Source organism: Bos indicus, chromosome 3, assembly GCF_029378745.1.
Source record: "Bos indicus isolate NIAB-ARS_2022 breed Sahiwal x Tharparkar chromosome 3, NIAB-ARS_B.indTharparkar_mat_pri_1.0, whole genome shotgun sequence".
Lineage (NCBI taxonomy): Eukaryota > Metazoa > Chordata > Mammalia > Artiodactyla > Bovidae > Bos > Bos indicus.
The window spans coordinates 118,732,188-118,750,517 of NC_091762.1; the positions used below are offsets into that span (position 1 = coordinate 118,732,188).

At 51.9% G+C, this 18,330-nt stretch overlaps 1 protein-coding gene across 7 annotated transcripts in view; it reads right to left on the reverse strand.

Annotated features, from left to right (window-relative positions):
• The window catches only part of HDAC4 (histone deacetylase 4), a 298,724-nt gene that overhangs the window by 264,887 nt on the left and 15,507 nt on the right, over nt 1–18,330 (reverse strand). Inside the window, exon 1 of one of the 7 annotated variants that reach the window (XM_070787002.1) lies at nt 729–1,779. The exons of the other annotated variants lie outside the window; for them this stretch is intronic. The gene's annotated coding sequence lies outside the window, so the exon portion shown is untranslated. Of the gene's footprint in view, nt 1–728; nt 1,780–18,330 lie in introns of those variants that run through there. 7 annotated transcript variants of the gene reach the window in all.

The window sequence follows — 18,330 nt, forward strand, 5'->3', positions numbered from 1 at the left end:
GGTCCCATGTCCCCAAGGTTCCACTAAAGGCCTGAGGCTATCCCAGAGGCCTGGAGCGAGCAGGGACTCAAGGGTCTACTCCGACCCCCGGGCCTCTCATCCCCCAGGAAGCCACCCTTCATCCTTGTCCTTCCTTCACAAAGTGCATCGATGCAGCGGAGACATGCAAGGACTTCCATCATCCTGCAAATGGGCCCGCAAACTCCCCCGCGGGCTCCCCTCTCACCCCACCGCCCCAGCACCACCCTGTGACCTCAGGGCCGGCCCTGTCTGCAGGAGCTGTGCTGCGTCTCCCCTCCTCGTCGTTTACATGTACACGCGCGCGTTCGGTGCACATAAATGGAGGGTGTCTGCACGCTCCGTCTTTGGAGCCCTTGTCTTTTTTCCTTCTTTTTCCTCCCCTCTCCACCACCAGCCACAGCAGGTCATCTCTGTGTGGGTACGGTCCATACTTTTCTCCGTTTTCTTACACACACAGATTTACACACAGAGATGCACACACATACCCACACACGCAAACCCCAGGTGTTCACGCTCTGCCTTACAAAAGTGAGATTTTATCAACACAGACTTCTCAGTGTCTTGCTTCTCTCCCTCGACAGTACTTCTTGGGACGTCCCATCCATCGTGTGGGTGTACCAAAATCTGGCCCGTCACCGCCCTACTCAGGGGCGCAGGCTTCCTTCCGCAGGTGTCACTGCCAGACGGCTCAGTACAAATATCCTTACCTGCGGGTGCCCAGGCTCCTTGGGGGAGGACGCTGAGTTGGGGACAACGTGTCTCCCATCTCAGGACGCAGCCGCAGGACGTCTTTCAGAGCCGAGCCACCGCTCACACCTGCTCCACCCAAAGTCACCGCCGCCCCACAGTCCCGCCTGCTGCAGACGTCATGTCTCTCTCCGCTCTGGCTGAAAAGCAGAGTCGCCGCCACCTATATCTCCTCATGCTGCTGACGGGGCATCTGACCATCTCTTCACTGTGATGTGTTCTCTGTGCTGCCCAGTCTGTGTTCACTGTTCTTTTAAGTTATGTGTATATATATATATAATTTTATGCATTTATTCTTGGCTGTGCTGGGTCTTCACTGCTGCTCAGGTGTTTCTCCAGCTGCGCAGAGCGGGGGCCGCTCTCTTGTTGCAGGGCATGGGCTCTCAGCCGCGCTCGGGCTTCAGTCGTCACAGCTCCTGGGCTCTGGAGTGCAGACTCAGGAGATGTGGTGCACGGGCTTGGCTGCTCCACAGCCTGCGGGATCTTCCCAGACCAGGACTCGAGCCCGTGTCTCCTGCACAGGTGGGCAGATTCTTTGCCAGTGAGCCGTGTTCACTTCCTAACTTGTCTGTCTCTCCAATTTCTAAGAAGCCTCTGGAGAACAGAAACATTCTTCTTTAGCTGTCAAATGTTACACACGTTTTCCCCAAACCTCTCATTGACTCCTGGACTTTGTTGATGGTATCTTTATCCAATAAAAAGTCCTAAATTTTAAACTGTCAGAGGTGTCCTCTGAAGCTTCTGGGGACCCTGGGCCCAGCGAGGAGGTGACTGTCACTGCAGATTCCTACGGCTCTGCTTTTTATATTGACACCCTGAATCCTGCTGGAATTCACCTTCCCTTCATCTTCTTTAAACATGAACAGGCAATTCACCGGCCATTTAAGGAAAAGTTGAAATAAGAAAAAAATACGACCAAGATAAATAGAAACATTGACCCCAGAAGACACCAAGGTAATTGGAGCCCCTGTAACAAGTGACACAGAGAATGCACACCAGGGGCAAAACACGGCCCTGAAAACGCCAGCAGGGGTGGCCGGGCCACAAGGAGAGTGCTGGGACTTCAAGCAGGCAAGCACCAAGATAAGAAACCCACAGAGGAACGGGGTGGGGGGTTCCCAGCCGAGTAAACCTCAGAGGACAAAGCTGGTGCCCTGGATGGAGTCACGGGAACTCCACCAACGGGCAACAGAGACAGAGGGGAGCGAGGAAATGACGACAGTGACGACGGCGGTGGTGGTGATGGTGATGGTGGTGATAATGGTGATGGTGGTGATGGTGGTGGTGATGATGGTCGTGATGGTCATGATGGTGATGGTGGTGATGCTGGTGATGATGGTCATGATGGTGGTGGTAGTGATGGTGGTGGTGGTGGTGATGATACTGATGATGGTGGTGGTCATGATGGTGATGGTGGTGATAATGGTGATGATACCGATGATGGTGGTCGTGATGGTCATGATGGTGATGGTGGTGATGCTGGTGGTGATGCTGGTGATGATGGTGATGGTGTTGATGGTGGTGATAATGGTGATGATACTGATGATGGAGGTGGTGATGGTCATGATGGTGATGGTGGTGATGGTGGTGGTGATGGTGATGGTGGTGATGATGGTCATGATGGTGATGGTGGTGACAGTGGTGATGCTGGTGATAATGAGATAATGGTGGGGATGGTGGTGGCGATGGTGGTGGTGATGGTGGTCGTGATGGTCATGATGGTGATGGTGGTGATGGTGGTGGTGATGGTGATGGTGGTGATAATGGTGATGATACTGATGATGGTGGTGGTGATGGTCATGATGGTGATGGTGGTGATGGTGGTGGTGATGCTGGTGATGATGGTCATGATGGTGATGGTGGTGGTGATGCTGGTGATGATGGTCATGATGGTGATGGTGGTGGTGGTGGTGATGGTCATGATGGTGATGGTGGTGGTGATGGTGATGGTGGTGATGCTGGTGATGATAGTGATGCTGGTGATGATGGTCATGATGGTGGTGGTGGTGATGGTGGTGGTGATGATACTGATGATGGTGGTGGTGATGGTCATGATGGTGATGGTGGTGATGGTGGTGGTGATGGTGGTGATGCTGGTGGTGATGCTGGTGATGATGGTCATGATGGTGATGGTGGTGATGGTGGTGATGGTGGTGGTGATGGTGATGGTGGTGATGCTGGTGGTGATGCTGGTGATGATGGTGATGCTGATGATGGTGGTGATAATGGTGATGATACTGATGATGGTGGTGGTAATGGTCATGACGGTGATGGTGGTGATGGTGGTGGTGATGGTGATGGTGGTGATGCTGGTGATGATGGTCATGATGGTGATGGTGGTGGTGGTGGTGATGGTCATGATGGTGATGGTGGTGGTGATGGTGATGATACTGATGATGGTGGTGGTCGTGATGGTCATGATGGTGATGCTGGTGGTGATGGTCATGATGGTGATGGTGGTGATGGTGGTGATAATGGTGATGATACTGATGATGGTGGTGATGGTCATGATGGTGATGGTGGTGATGGTGGTGGTGATGGTGATGGTGGTGATGCTGGTGGTGATGCTGGTGATGATACTGATGGTGGTGGTGGTCGTGATGGTCATGATGGTGGTGGTGGTGACAGTGGTGATGCTGGTGATGATGAGATAATGGTGGGGATGGTGGTGAATGATGACGGTGATGAGGGAAGGAGAAGAAAACTCCCCTGCAAATTAACCCACAATAAGAAAGAAGGAGTGCCCTGTGTACCAACCAGGATAAATCTAAGCCCCACGTTATAAAATGTCAGAACACCAGTGTGAAGAGAAGCTCCTGCAGCTTCAGAGGGAACCACGTCACACGAGAGACCGTGAACGTGAGTGAGAACTGGGCGGTTCAGCGCTTCTCATCAGCAACAGTGGACCCGCTGCCTGCTGCACTGGCTCCCGAGTTCTAAATGCTCCTTCTGCCCCAAACAAGGCACGTCTGGTCACGGCCCCCTCGGCGAACCTTCTAGACAGGGCCTGTCGCTGTGACAGTCAGGAGATGCTGGCCCTAAGGTGTGTGTCTGCTGTGGTAAGTGACGTGGGCCTCCCCAGCCAGGCCCAGATCTGTGACCTCCTGGCCACTGCGCTCGGTGGCCAGCCAGAGGCGATGAACGCCCATCAGTCACGGACCTGACAGAGAGCAGACGGGTCCTGTCCAGGGCCCTCCTGATGACTTCGCTTGCCTCAGACCCTGATGCTTCTCAGCTCCATGTGTCCCCAGATACAGCCTGAGTGGCCAGACATGAGAGAGGGTTAGTTAAGAAAAGAGCAGGGAAGGACTTCCCTGATGGTGTGGTTGTAAGAGTCCACCTGCCAAGGCGGGGGACACGGGTTCGGTCCCTGCTCCAGAAAGATTCCACATGCCACAGGGCAGCTAAGCCCGTGTGCCACAGCTGCTGCGACTGTGCTCCAGAGCCTGGAAACCGCAGCAAGAGAACCGCCATCAAGAGAAGCCTGCACACCGCACAGCCCTGCTCGCCTAGAGAAACCTGTGCAGAGCAACGAAGACCCAGGACAGCAGAGAATCAACATGAGCAGCAGGAAGGGGCGTAGTGACGACATCTCCAGTCCTGAGACAGATGAGCGCACGTCCGACGTGCCGGGTGGCGACCTTGGTCAATCACACCACGCTGAGCACTGGCAGTGCGCTGAGATTAACTGTGAGCAGCGTCCCCACACGGGAAGAAGGTGACTCGGTGAGAAGGTAATGCATGAGGGGACGCTCATGTTAATCAACCTGATCATGGGAATCATTTCAGCATGTACACAGGTTACACGCACAAAACTTCGTCAGCTACAAGTGAAGCAGAGTGAAGACCCAGCAGAGGGCAAAGAAACCCTACGCTGCTGTACAATCACGAATCACAATCACGAATAAGCCCCAGGCAAAGACACTCCCGGCAATCGAGGGGGCTGCAGCACGACAGAGAGAAAACACCTGTGCGGCACACACGTGGCTTTTCAGAGGAGGTGGGTCTTTACTGACGGGGGAGGTGACTCCGAGTCGGCCCACTCTGGACAGAGGCTGCCCCCTGCTGCCCCTGACACCCAGCCGCTGGGCCCGGACACCAAGAGGCGCGGATGGACACACGGGCCCCGGGACAGGCCCGCACCTCCTCCCCGGATGCCCTGGCTGCCCCACGGCCGCGGTGACGGCCATTTCGGGGCTGGCGGTGCCTCCAAACAACACCCTCTCTGGCTCTGTCCGTGACCTTGTCACTGACCTAAGTCGCCTCTGAAAACGTCATCGACACGAGCCCAGGAAAACGTCACCAGACAGACCCGCCCACCTACGCCCGCTGCCTCTGCCGTGTGTCCAGGCGTCCGTGGTCCTCCCCATTGCATGAGTCCATGTGCCGTCGGTTCCAGAAGCACCATCCACCCCAAACACAGCACCCCATCCAGCTGGCTGCACCCAGCCGCAAGGCCCTCCCAGTCACTGGCAGGACCTACACATCTCTGTCACCTCCAGCAAGGAAGGCGGGCCCCAGGGGTCCTGCCCTCAGCAACCCCAAGCATCCCCAGTGTGACCCAGAGGAGACAAACCCCCTCGGCCCCGAGGTGAGCAGGCAGGGAGCCCAGAGCCCTGCTGCCCAGGGAGGTGCAGGACAGGCAGCACGTCCAGCTGGTGACGCCTGTCCTCGGCACAGCGGCCAGGGCGACAAGGGCACCCAGCACCCTCGGGCACACCTCACTGATACGACCCACGCGCAGGCCGGCAGGTCTGGGCCCCGAGACGGAGGCCCTGGCGTCCCCCCTCCACCGCCCCCGCTGAGCCCGGAAGCGGATGCCATCCCCCACACCGGCCCAACGCTGCCCCTCTCCAGGACCTCCGCCTTCCTCCAGACACTGACCTGGGCAGAGATCAAACTGACCGGTGTCCAAACTCTCCTTGAGTTTCAAGAAAGGCAGGAAGGAGAGAGTGAGACACAGAGGCAGCCGCAGGGGAAACCGAGAGACACCCAGCTCCCGACGCCCCGGCCTGGCCCGGCCCGCACCCGGGGCACATGGGGGGCCCTGGAGTGCAGATCTGAGCGGCCCCCAGCCCAGCCAGGCCATCCAGCGAAGGGAAGGCGTCCGGGGTAAGCGGTGCACTGGGCCTCGGAAGGAGACAGACAAGCAGACACGGCATGTCGGGGTGATGAGGGCTGGGAGGCAGCCAGGGCAGTCAGGGCGGGGTTGGGGGGCAGCCAGGGATGCTGGGGGCCGGGGGAGCCCTGGGAGCCTGGGGGCGAGGGGCCGCTCACAGCGGGATGCTGACTGGGCTGCTCTCAGCCACCCCACCTTGTCCCCAGACCCCGCTCTTCACCCAAAGGTTCACCTGTGGCCCACCCTCTCCTTGGCCTCCTTGGGTAAACTGCCTTCCAGAAATGAATAGGAGACAGACCTCTCTGCAGACTTCCAACGTCTGTCCGGCGTCCCAGGAACCATTTTTTTCCCTCTTTCATCCCGAAGGAAAACGACCCCACATTGCAGATTAAGAGAAGGTGCGGCGTGGGACCCAGAGCCGCAGGGCGGGAGGGCAGCTTGGAGCAGGCCCCCCGGGCCCAGGGATGGACAGCACTGTAAGGAGGAAGTATCGTCATCGGGACAGGGGGCCCCAGGGGGCAGGTGTCCCCCAGGGAGGGCTGAGCTGAGGGGAGAGGCGAGCCCAGAGGAAGGCTGGGCCTCGGGAAGGAAGGGGGGCCGCCCCGCTGGAGTGAAGGGGCTGCACAACTGCTAGGGGGCGGGCGGGGAGGTCAGCAGTGGGGACCGGGGGCCGGCCTGGCCACGGGGCCTCCTGCAGCCCTGGGGCCTCGCTGGAGGTGCGTGAGCGCCAGCAGACAAGCAGGCTGCGATTGCGAGAGGAGAAAGCACCGTGACATCTGCCCTGTTGGTGACCATCGGGCCGGGAACTCAGATGCCACATGTCCGCAGGGCACTGCTCACCTCCAGGCCTCCCCATAGGCCCCGAACTCCAGTCCCAGCCACCCACACCCTTCTGCTCTGCACCCATGGGAGACCGTGGGGCCCACCCAAGCACCGGGCTGAACCCCGGCCGGGTGCCACCCTTCCTTGGGGCGCCCGCCAGCTGAGGGGCCGCTTGGCCACTGCCTCCCCGGGACCCCGGGAGCCTCCACAGCGGTGTTGTCTGAGGGATGGGGGTGGACAGGAGTCTGTCCTGAACCAAGGCACCGATGGGCCTGGCCGTGTGGCATCGGGTGTGGGAACCCGGGGGAGGGCCCAGACCCAGGGCTTCAGCCCCGGCCGGGGGCGCGCCTGCTTCTCTGGGCAGTCGCGGTGAAGAGGGAGGGTGGGACGTGGGGCCCTGGACCCAGCATAGGCCTGGCTGGTGCTGGCACCCGGGTCACTGAGGGGAGAGGATGACAGGATCAGGCCCAAGAAGATGGACCACGGTAATAAGGGGGGATGCGCTACAGTGACCCTCACAGAGACAGTCCCCAAAGGCTCCTCGTAAAGGGGGTTTGACAAGGCTCCTATGCACGTGCTCCTGTGTACATACACACACATGTGCACATATACTCAGTGTTTTCACTTAATATTAACCTCATGTAGAATGTGTAAAGCAATATATATTAATTGCACGTCTTATATTTTATATAGTTCCATATACATATAGTTACTGTATATATATTTGTCTCTCACCATCTTTTCCTTTAGAGCTGGCAAATGTTAGAGTAGGAACCACACGTCTTTTTAAAAATCTAACAGAACTGATGCTTAACAGGTACAGAGCTGCAGTTTTGCAAGATAAGGTTCTAGAGAACTTCTGTATGACCCGGTGAATTCACCTAACACCAGTGACCTATATACATTTAGAAATGGTTAGGATGCTAAAGTTTATGTTAAATGCTAAGTACCACAATTAATAATTTTTTTTTTTAAAGCTGGACGTGGTGCAGGGAAAAAATGGGGCTGCGAGAGGGCGGTTGTTCCCAGAGCAGGGTCAAGCGAGCCCCTGGGATGAGCCTCCAAGCGAGGGTCCTTAGCTTCACGCAGGAAAGCAAGCAAAAGCAAGGCAGTGAGAGGAAGCAGGTTTATTTAGGGAGAAGCACGCTCCATAAGCAGAGTGTGAGCCATCCCAGAAGGCGAGAGGCGGCCCCAGGGCACTGGGTCATCTTAGAAAGGGACAGAGTGTGGGGTGATTCAGGTTCACGGGCTGGGCAATTTCAGGGGATGACAAGAGGGAGGGATATTCTAACTGTCTTGAAGAAGGGGTGGAGATTTCCTGGAACTGGGGCACCACCCACTTTCTGGCCTTCCAGAGCAGCTGCCCTTGTAGGTGCGTCATTTAGATGCTAAGGTATTACAGTGAACAGGTACTGAGGTTTGGGTCTCCTGGAGACACAATGGCCTGCAACCCTGGGCTGAGCTGGCTGGAGCCAGCTGCTGCGCCCTGCTGCTCTCAGCGCTGCATCCTTTTGTGAAGCTGTGTCCTGCCCGCTTCCTCCCGGTCCCACTCCTGCCTCAGAGGCTTGAGTCCCACGACCGTGAGAAGCAGAGGGACAAGGGTCCATCTTCACCACGGCTTCTCCGGGGGCTGAGTGGGGGTGACCCTGCCTGTCAGGGAGTAAAAACTCTCTGAGTGCCTCCCCTGGCGGCCCCGGGGGCAGGAGGGCATCTGGCTTTAAGTCTGGGCAGCAGTATGGGCTGGAGTCCTCACAGACGTCATCTTGGTGTGGAACTCTCGTAAGTGCTTCCAGAGCCTTCCTAGGGGTCTTCACGGGGCTCCTGTGCAGCAGCATCAGAGCCCAACAGTAAAGGTCTATAAATGACAGGAGACTTAAAAGGCAGGTTAAACATCTGACGGCCGACGCTGTAACTGATGGAGAAACTTGGCAAGAACTGCCAGAATTATGACTCAACCTTATGGAAACTTCACATAAATTCTACAGAAGTCTATCGCTATGAATAACATCGACCCAGGGTGTAATCAGAGGCTTATCACTCCTTTGACAATGCTTCCCATGTAATTTAACATATTAAATAATGCTAGTTAATTTAATATCTCAGGGCCTCTCTTCCATGAACCTTCTACAACTATCTGTATCCATATTATTTGTCCCTAATTTTTTCCCATTCTGAAACAACCAGCTCCAGGACAAAAGACTGGCAATTTCTTTCCCTTTAACAAATGCGTTCCATTCCTCATCTTCTTTCACTGAAATTCACACCTTAGTTTCCCGACGCACTGAAATGGTTCTTCTTTTTTACTAGCTTTAATTCCCTGATAGCTCAGTTGGTAAAAAAAAAAAAAAAAAATCCGTCTGCAGTGCAGGAGACCCTGGTTCAATTCCTGGGTCGGGAAGACATCCTGGAGAAGGGATAGGCTACCCACTCCAGTATTCTTGGGCTTCCCTTGTGGCTCAGCTGGTAAAGAATCCGCCTGCAATGCAGGAGACCTGGGTTCAATCCCTGGGTTGGGAAGATCCCCTGGAGAAGGGAAAGGCTACCCACTCCAGTATGCTGGCCTGGATAATTCCATGGACTGTATAGTTCACAGGGTTGTAAAGAGTCAGACATGACTGAGTGACTTTCACTTTCACTTTTCCCACGTTCGCTTAATGACATTATATCATTTTACCCTTAACGACCTTACCTCCAGCAAAACTGATGAGCAGAAAGTAACTGTAAACTGTCATGTCCATATTTCCTGGCTGGAAAACTTAGGTTTTAGTCTTCCTCTCCTAAGGCAAAGTAAGTGAATTTAGACGCCACCCCCCCACCACCCACCCAGGAACTAATACTCTAATACATATCCTATCTGAAATGACCCAGATAGTCAGTGAGTTCTCCCCATTTAATTTAGTCAAGTTTTAAGTTACCAAAATATAGAGAGACTATTTTAGACCGACAGTCCCAAAACAATTATTTCTACAGAGTTTACCTAAACCTTATCTCATTTACATTTACTTTCTTTAAATGTTTTTTTGTTTTTTACTTACGAGTTACTTACTTTCCTTGCTGACAAATTTGCAACAGATATAATAAGGCCTTACTACACTTCTAATAAACCTAGGTACTCTTGCCTGGAGAATTCCATGGACAGAGGAGCCCAGGGGTTGCAAAGAGTCGGACACAACTAAGCGGCCAACACTTTCACTTTTTTTCAAACCTAGGTATAACAGAAGTGTTCTTAACACTGATGACTCATAAAGACATGTCTATATGAATCAAACCACAAGCTTAAGCTCCCTTCAGTACCAGGTATCAATTCAGTACTGAGTATTTCCCAGGTTGTGTGAACCTGAAATGCATTCTGGCCAGATTTTTTTTTTATTTCTGAGTATTTCTATAAGCTCTTAATTTCTCTATTCCAATTAACTGGAGCCCTTTTATGAATTAGTTTTGGCAGTACCACACATGGACAACACACATATAGATTCGTATAAACACACAAAACATAGAGGCCTCATAGTTCCCATTCCAAAACTTCAGCCACAATTCAGGTTGCTGTTGATTCAGTCGCCCAGTCGTGTCTGACTCTTAGCGACCCCGTGGACGGCAGCAGGCCAGGCCTCCCTGTCCCTCAGCACTTCCTGGAGTTTGCCTAAGTTCATGTTCATTGCATCGGTGATGCCAGCCAGCCAGCCATCTCATCCCCTGGCACCCTCTTCTCCTTCTGCCCTCAATCCTTCCCAGCATCAGGGACTTTTCCAGTGAGTCGTCTGTTCCATCAGATGACCAAAATACTGGAGCTTCAACTTCAGCATCAGTCTTTCCAGTGAATACTCAGGGTTGATCTCCCTCAAGATTGACTGGTTTGATCTCCTTGCCATCCAAGGGACTTTCAGGAGTCTTCTCCAGCACCACAGTCCAAAGGCATCAATTCTTTGGTGCTCAGCTTTCTTTATAGTCCAGCTCTCACAACCACACGTGACCACTGGGCAGACCACAGCCTTGACTATATGGACCTTTGTCAGCAGAGTGATGTCTCTGCTTTTCAGCACACTACCTGGGTTTGTCATCGCTTTCCTGCCAAGAAGCCATCGTCTCCTGGTTTCATGGCTGCAGTCACCGTCCACAGTGATTCTGGAGCCCAAGAAGAGGAAATCTGTCACTACTTCCACCTTTTCCCCTTCTGTTTGCCATGAAGTAATGGGGCCCGATACCATGGTCTTAGTTTTTTCAATATTTAGTCTTAAGCTGGCTCTTTCACTCTCCTTCACCCTCATCAAGAGGCTCTTTAGTTCCTCTTCGCTTTCTGCCATTACCATGGTATCATCAGCATATCTGAGGTTGTTGATGTTTCTCCTGCCTCTCTTGATTCCAGCTTGTAACTCATCCAGCCCAGCATTGCTCATTATGTGCTCAGCATATAGATTAAACAAACAGGTTGACGGGAGACAGCCCTGTCAGACTCCTTTCTGTATCTTGAACCAGTCAGTTTTTCCATACAGTGTTCTAACGGTTGCTTCTTGACCCGCATACAGGTTTCTCAGGAGACAGGTAAGATGGTCTGGTATTCCCATCTCTCTAAGAGCTTTCCAGACTTTGTCATCACCCACACAGTCAAAGGCTTTAGTGTGGTTGATGAAACAGAGATAAGATGTTTTTCTGAAATTCCCTTGCTGTCTCTATAATCAGCGAAAGTCGGCAATTTGATCTCTAGTTTCTCTTCCTTTTCTAAACCCAGCTTGGACATCTGGAAGTTCTTGGTTCACATAATGCTGAAGCCTAGCATGCAAGCGTGACCTTACCAGCATGGGAAATGAGTGCGACTGTTCTGTGGTTATCACATTCTCTGGTACTACCCTTCGTGGGAATTGGGAGGAGGATTGACCTTTTCTAGTACTGTGGCCGCTGCTGGGCTTCCAGATTTGCTGACATAATGAACGCAAAACCTCGATGGCACCATTCTTTAGGGATTTGAATAGTTCCACTGGAATTTCATCACATCCACTAACTTTATTAATAGCACTGCTTCTTAAGGACCATCTGACTTCGCACTCCAGGATGTCTGACTCTGGGTGACTAACCACACCATTGTACTAATGCGGTTTATTAAGATCTTTGTTATACAGCTCTTCCATGTATTCTTTCCATCTCCTCTTGATCTCTTCAGCGTCTACTAGGTCTCTATCATTTTTATCCTTTATTGTGCCCATCTTTGGGCGGAATGCTCCCTTGATATTTCAAATTTTACTGATGAGATCTCCAGTCTTCCCCTTTTGTTACTTTCTTACATTATTAAGCACTGTTCACTGAAGGCCTTCTTGTCTCTCCTAGATACTCTTTGGAACTCTGTGTTTAACTGGAAGTAGTTTTCCCTCTCTCCCTTGCTTTTTGCTTCTCTTCACTCTTCTGCTATTTGTAAAGCCTCCTCAGACAACCACTTTGCTTTCTTGCTTTTCTCTTTCTTTGGGATGGTCTTGTTTGTGGCCTTCTGCACAATATTACAGAGCTCTGCCCATCATCCTTCACCCACACTGTTAACTAGACCTAGCCCCTTGAGTCTATTTGTCTCCTCTACTGTGAATTCATAGGGGATTTGATGGAAGTCATACCTGGCTGGCCTAGTGTTTTTCCTGGTTTTCTTTAGTTTAAGCCTGAATTTTGCTATGAGAAGCTGATGATCTGAGCCACAAGTCAGCTCCAGGTCTTGTTTTTGCTTTCTCTATCTCTGGCTACAAAGAACGTAATCAATTTGGTTTCAGTACTAACCATTTGGTGATGTCCCGTGTAAAGTTGTCTCTTGTGTTGTTGAAAAGGGGTCTTTCTAAGACTAGTGTGTTCTCCTGGCAGAATTCAGTGAACCTTTGCCCTGCTTCCCTTTGTTCTCCAAGGTCAAACTTGCCTGTTACTCCAGGTATAATCCTGACTTCCTACTTTTGCATTCCAATCTCCAGTGATGAATAAAACATCTTTTTTAGGTGTTAGTTCTAGGAGGTCTTCAAGGTCTTCATAGAACTGATCTACCTCAGCTTCTTCAGCATTGGTGGTTGGGGCACAGACTTGGATTACTGTGATGTTGAATGGCTTGCCTTGGAAATGAAGAGAGATCATTCTGTCATTTTTGAGGTTGCACCCAAGTACTGTATTTTGGACTCTTTGGTTGATTATGAGAGTTACTCCATTTCTTCTATGGTATTTTTGCCCACAGTAGTAGATACAATGGTCATCTGAATTTCGCCCATTCCAGTCTATTTTGATTCGCTGATTCCTAGGATGTCGATGTTTATTCTTATCATCTCCTGCTTGACCAGGTCCAGTTTACCTTGATTCGTGGACCTAACATTCCAGGTTCCTAAACAATACTGTTCTTTGCAGCATCGGATTTTACTTTTATTGCCAGACACAACCACAGCTGAGCATCGTATCCGCTTTGGCCCAGCCGCTTCATTCACTCTGGGCTCTTGGTAATTCTCCTCTGCTCCTCCCCAGTGGCATACTGGACACCTTCAGGCCTGAGGGGACTCATCTTTTGGGCCTTTTATACAGTCCATGGGGTGCTCACGGCAAGTATACGGGACAGTTTGCCCTTTCCTCCTGCCGTGATCATGTTTGTCGTGATTCACGTACAACAATGTACAGTCTATCCGTTACAAGGAGCTGGATTCAAACTGGGCTTCAGGCAGGTGAAACGAATCATGCTCATCTGTCTAGACGACTAAACTCTTTTTACTACTATTTATGGAAAAGGTACTTAGGATTCCTATTCTTCTTGAACAAGTCCAGTTCCAAATCACCTACCCCCTTTCCTGACATGTGAGCTTTAAAAGGCTAGGGGAAATAAGGGATCCTGGAGGAAAGTGGTTGGAGTATTGGCATCTCAAAAGCATAGGAGAAATGCTAGTTCCTCCTTGGATCACCTCCTCAGATCACCTCCTCCTCTAAAGCCAGGAATTTTTTTTTTTTTTTTAGTACTTACTAGTCTCTGAAAATAAATAGGGGAGGTCTTAGGAGTGGTAAAAGAATTGGTGGGCTTTGGATTATTTCAGGAGCCACCCATCTGTCTGGTATGGCCTAGATTTTTAAAACAAGGACCGTTTTTGTTTCCTCAAAGGAAACTGGGTGGTTTATCTCAATGATTATCAAAGGACAGACACAGCCACGCAGCTCTGTTGGCAAGTCTCGCTGACTGTCATTTAGCTTAGGGAGAAGGCCTCCCCCCAAATTCCTACAGGCTCCGAGTCTCAACTCTGGCCAGTTCTGTCAGATAGTGGCCCCCCACTTCAGTAATCTGCTCATAAACGCTTCCGAGGGTCCTCTCTGGATCTAAGAAGTGTGGCCTGTGAGCTAAGAGGCTTGCCTACAGCCTCAGATGGTCCCATCTCTAAAGGCAGCCTGACAGTTTTAGCCGAACTTTGTTGTCCATTCCATTTCCATCTCAACCTCAATTTTATAAGCACACAGCGTGTGGGCATTCCTGCTGTTCATGACTGTCTGGATTCGTCCACTCAAAGCCAAAGAGATTCTGGGAGTCTGGGTGCAGGGGGCAAGCAGAAGAAAGTGACCTTTAGTTCCAGCTCTGTGAAACGGTTTAAAAATGTAGATGGGGTAGAATGGAGACCTCCTCTGGCTTAGGACCAAGAGGTTCCCCTGACCAAGGGCAACCATTTTCCTTGGTAAAGTCTCCCAAAAGGAGCGGGGGGTGGGGGTTGGGGGCAGGGCAGGGTCAATCACTTGGCTTGGGGTCTTCCCTCCATCTCCATTATTATACAGGACTCGGGGAACAAGGGCCCCAGGATACCAGCCAGCGAGGAGCGGGCAACCACGTATCTAGTAAGGAAATAACTGTCCCACCTGTCTGTCGAGGGTCATCTGAGGCTCCACTGGAGAAAAGACCAGGTGTCCTTTGGGAGCCAGGGAAGGTCCTGGGCCCGTCAGTCTCTGATCCTCTCGGCCATCACTGGCTTGGGGGCCCTGAGTCCCCCTTGGGACTGGGGAATGCGCTGCTTCCAGTGGCCCCAGAAACCAAGCAGAGCCCTGTGGGGTTCCCACGTCCGTCTCTTGTTTGTAGGGAACAGACTCGTCTCTGACCTTCCCTGAGCTCCAAAGAGCAGATTCAAACAGCTGCTCATCAGGGACAGGAGAGAATGCAGAGACAAGGGAGGGACGGCCAAGAAACAGTGCAGCCTGGGGCGGGGTCCTGACTCTGCCTCACGGAATACACATCACAGTGTCTTTGAGCTTTTTACAGAACTAAAAACCCTGACAAATGGAAGACGTTAGTATTTTTCATTCCAGAGGAAAAAAAATCACAGTTTGATATCCCTGAGAGGCTCATCAGGACCCCCTGAAGCCAGATTAAAGGGATGCAGGCCCTGCCCTCATCCTTACGTTATCAGCAGCCCTGCCCTGAGCCGCTGCTGGAAACTCCTCACCACATCCTCCCGGGTTGGGACACACAGCTTTTCAGGGCAGGAGCCTGCTATGTCCCCTCTGCCTGGCGAAGCAATAAAGCTATTCTTTTCTACTTCATCCAAAACACGGTCTCCAAACTTCAGCGCGGCTCTGGCACATGGAGGCTGAGTTTCTGCCATAGCCCTGTTGTGTGTACTGGGCAGGGTCCAGACGGACTTTTCCCACATGGGGGCATTCGTCCTTCCAGTGGCCTCTTGGCCGCACTTAAAACAGACTGACCCTTTCTTGCAAAGACAGTGGCTCTGATCCAGGCTTCATGGACCCTGTCCCCACCATGGGCTTCTGTACGGATGGTAAGCCTGAGATGGTGCAGGCGTTAGGGCTGCCACCAGTAATGCTGACTTTTGCTGTTGTCCCTGAATCGTCCTGCTTCTTCACCTTATCTCTATCATTGAACGCTCCAAAGGCCAAGTCCATGAGCTGATTCTCAGGGGTCTGGGATCTCCAGCTCCCCGGGTGTGACGTTAGGGGTAGACAGTCCAGCAGACTGTCAGCCTCTCAGAACTGTGGCTGGCATCAGTTCCCAGTGGCGGACCTTGGGGAGGTGGTCTCATAAAGGGATTGTCTAAAACACCAGGCTCCTGCTGGGAAAGAAAGAACCTTCCAGGGGGTGTGAGCCAGGCACACCCAGCAGGAGGTCTTTAGACCTGGACTGTGGGGCAGGTTTGTGAACATTTGGATGTACGGGTCTTCCCCATTTTGGTTAAGATGCCACAAGACAAGGGTCTGATGGATCCTGGGCAGATAGTGGCCATTTGTCCCAACGCTCTCCCTGATATTCAAAAAATCTAAGGGAGTGTGCTGCAGGGACCTTCGTGGGTGGACCCCCTCAAGGGAGTGCCATGGAGAAAAATTCAATGGCAATTCAGGAGATGGGACAATTGGACTGATCTGTAAAAACCCTGACTCCTGGAATTCAGCAGAAAAGTATTTAATTAAGCAACCAAAACTGGGAAAAGCAACAGTGGGGTCCTTGTGGGCACCCCAAAATCTGCCTGTTTCGTGAGCCTGAGGAGGCCCCTTGGATTAGTCAAGGAAAGGAACAACAGTCAGTGGAAGAAAGGCAACCAGAGTCCCAGGGCTGGAACTCTTCAGAGACGGACGAAGGGAGAGCTAGACCCCGAGTCAAACAGATGACACAGCTCAGTACAAGCCCCAGCCGCCCTGCGCTGAGGGGAGCCCTCGCCCAATAGGGGGATCGGATTATGCCCTTTGGGGTCCCTTCATGGTCGCCAAAAAAGACGCTGCAGGGGGAAAATGGGGCACAAGAGGATGGTCGTGTCCCAGGTACTGAGTGATTCCTGGGACGGGCTGCCAAGTGAGGGTCCTTGCCTCATGCAGGAAAGAACTCAAGAGTGAGGAAAGCAGGCTTATTTACAGAGATGCACGCTCCACAGACAGCATAGACCTTCTCAGAAGTCCAGAGGCAGCCGGAGGCACGGGGTCACCTTGGAAAGTGTGAGAGGGCCCCTAGCGTGGGGGGTTGGTGTTTATGGGCTGGGTGGACGTCACAGGATGACAAGTGGGAGGAACATTCCGTCTTCAAGAAGGGATGGGCATTTCCAGGAACTGGGGCACCACCCACTTTCTGGCCTTTTATGGTCGAGGTTCCTGTGGGTATGTCATTTAGATGTGAATATATCACAATGAGCTCTCTCTATATTTACATATTACAATACAGATAACGAGGCTCGGGGTCTACTGGAAGCAGGACCTTCTGTTGTCTCGGGCCCCGGTGGCTGCTGTCTGTTCCCGTCTCCTGCCGTTAACGGCTGTGTCCTGCTCCCTTCTTTCCTCAGATCCACACACACCCAGTGAACTGCCTGATCTCTTCACAACATGGACGATTTCCCTTCTTGGTCCCCAACTTCACGGATGCCTGCTGAGCGCCATTCTCCACTTGGCCTTGCAATCCCGTTTCAGAAACTAAGGAAATGTGCGAATCTGAACTTCTCAGCACACAGTGCTACTCACTGCTCATCAGAGGCCCCTCTTCAGCATAACCTCCAGGATGTGACAGAGCGAACAAACGCCTGTGTCCCGACAACTCGACAAAGTGACCAAACGCGACTAAAACCCCCTCACCCAGCAAACACAGCGTGAAAAATACCTGTGGCAACAGAGCGGTCACCTGAGCAGGTGACAGACACGCACACTCCTGATGAAAGCAGCAGATCCTAAGAATTAAGAGCAGGGGCGTGGCCTTCCCGAACGGCCTTTCTCAATCATTACAATGAAAACATGAAGCCAGCTGAGCTGCAGCAGGAGACAAATGACCCTCGCGCTTTGGTTTAGCATGTTCTAAAAATACAATTTAAAATTCAGCAATATCTTTTTTTAATGTAGTCACTACAACACAAACATGCCTCTTTGTTATCTAACTGCATCTGCATGCAAAACACGCTTTAGCTAGGAAAATGTAAGGTCTGGGGAATTGAAACCCATTTTTCAAATTCAAAAGAAATGAAAAGGAGAGAATAAAGGTGCATTTTATTCACATGCAGAAAAATATAACTGCAAGCTGACCTCAGTTCCTCACCCCAACCTGGTAAATGACGTATGTAACTTGTCCCCAAGTGGTTTCAAGATTACTCTTTCAAGTCACATGACTGTGCTGTAGAACCAAATCCGCCTTGAACCAAATGCAGTGCCGTTTGCCTTCACGCTTAAGGAAATGGTATATTCTGCACTCGATGGGAGGGCTTCTCAACCTTGGCTCTGGAGACCTCCAAATCGTCTTGGGGCGAGAAACCGCCTCCCTGAGGCCACCACCCAGAGCATCGTGCACACAGGCTCTGCCCGCTGAGGCCGGCGCTCCCGCAGGGCAGGGAGCGGGCAGAGGGCTGCCAGGCTCTGATCTCACCCGAGGTCCCCCGGATCTCTGTACTCTTCACCGCACACGACCACACCAACGGGAGCTGGGTTCCCAAGCTCGGCGGGGCATGCACCCACGTAACGGATTAAAATTAGGCACCCCAATCATTAAACTGTCACTGTGAGAGCCGGGAGTACCATTTATTTTAGAAAAGGAATAGGAGAATTAATGGATTTCTTTATTTGCTTCAATGTGATCGTCAGCCCATCTTTTATTATCGAGGCAGTCATAAAAAAATGCTTCGGCCACGTATGCAAATTAAATCATTAGTATTTTCCCAGTTACAGTG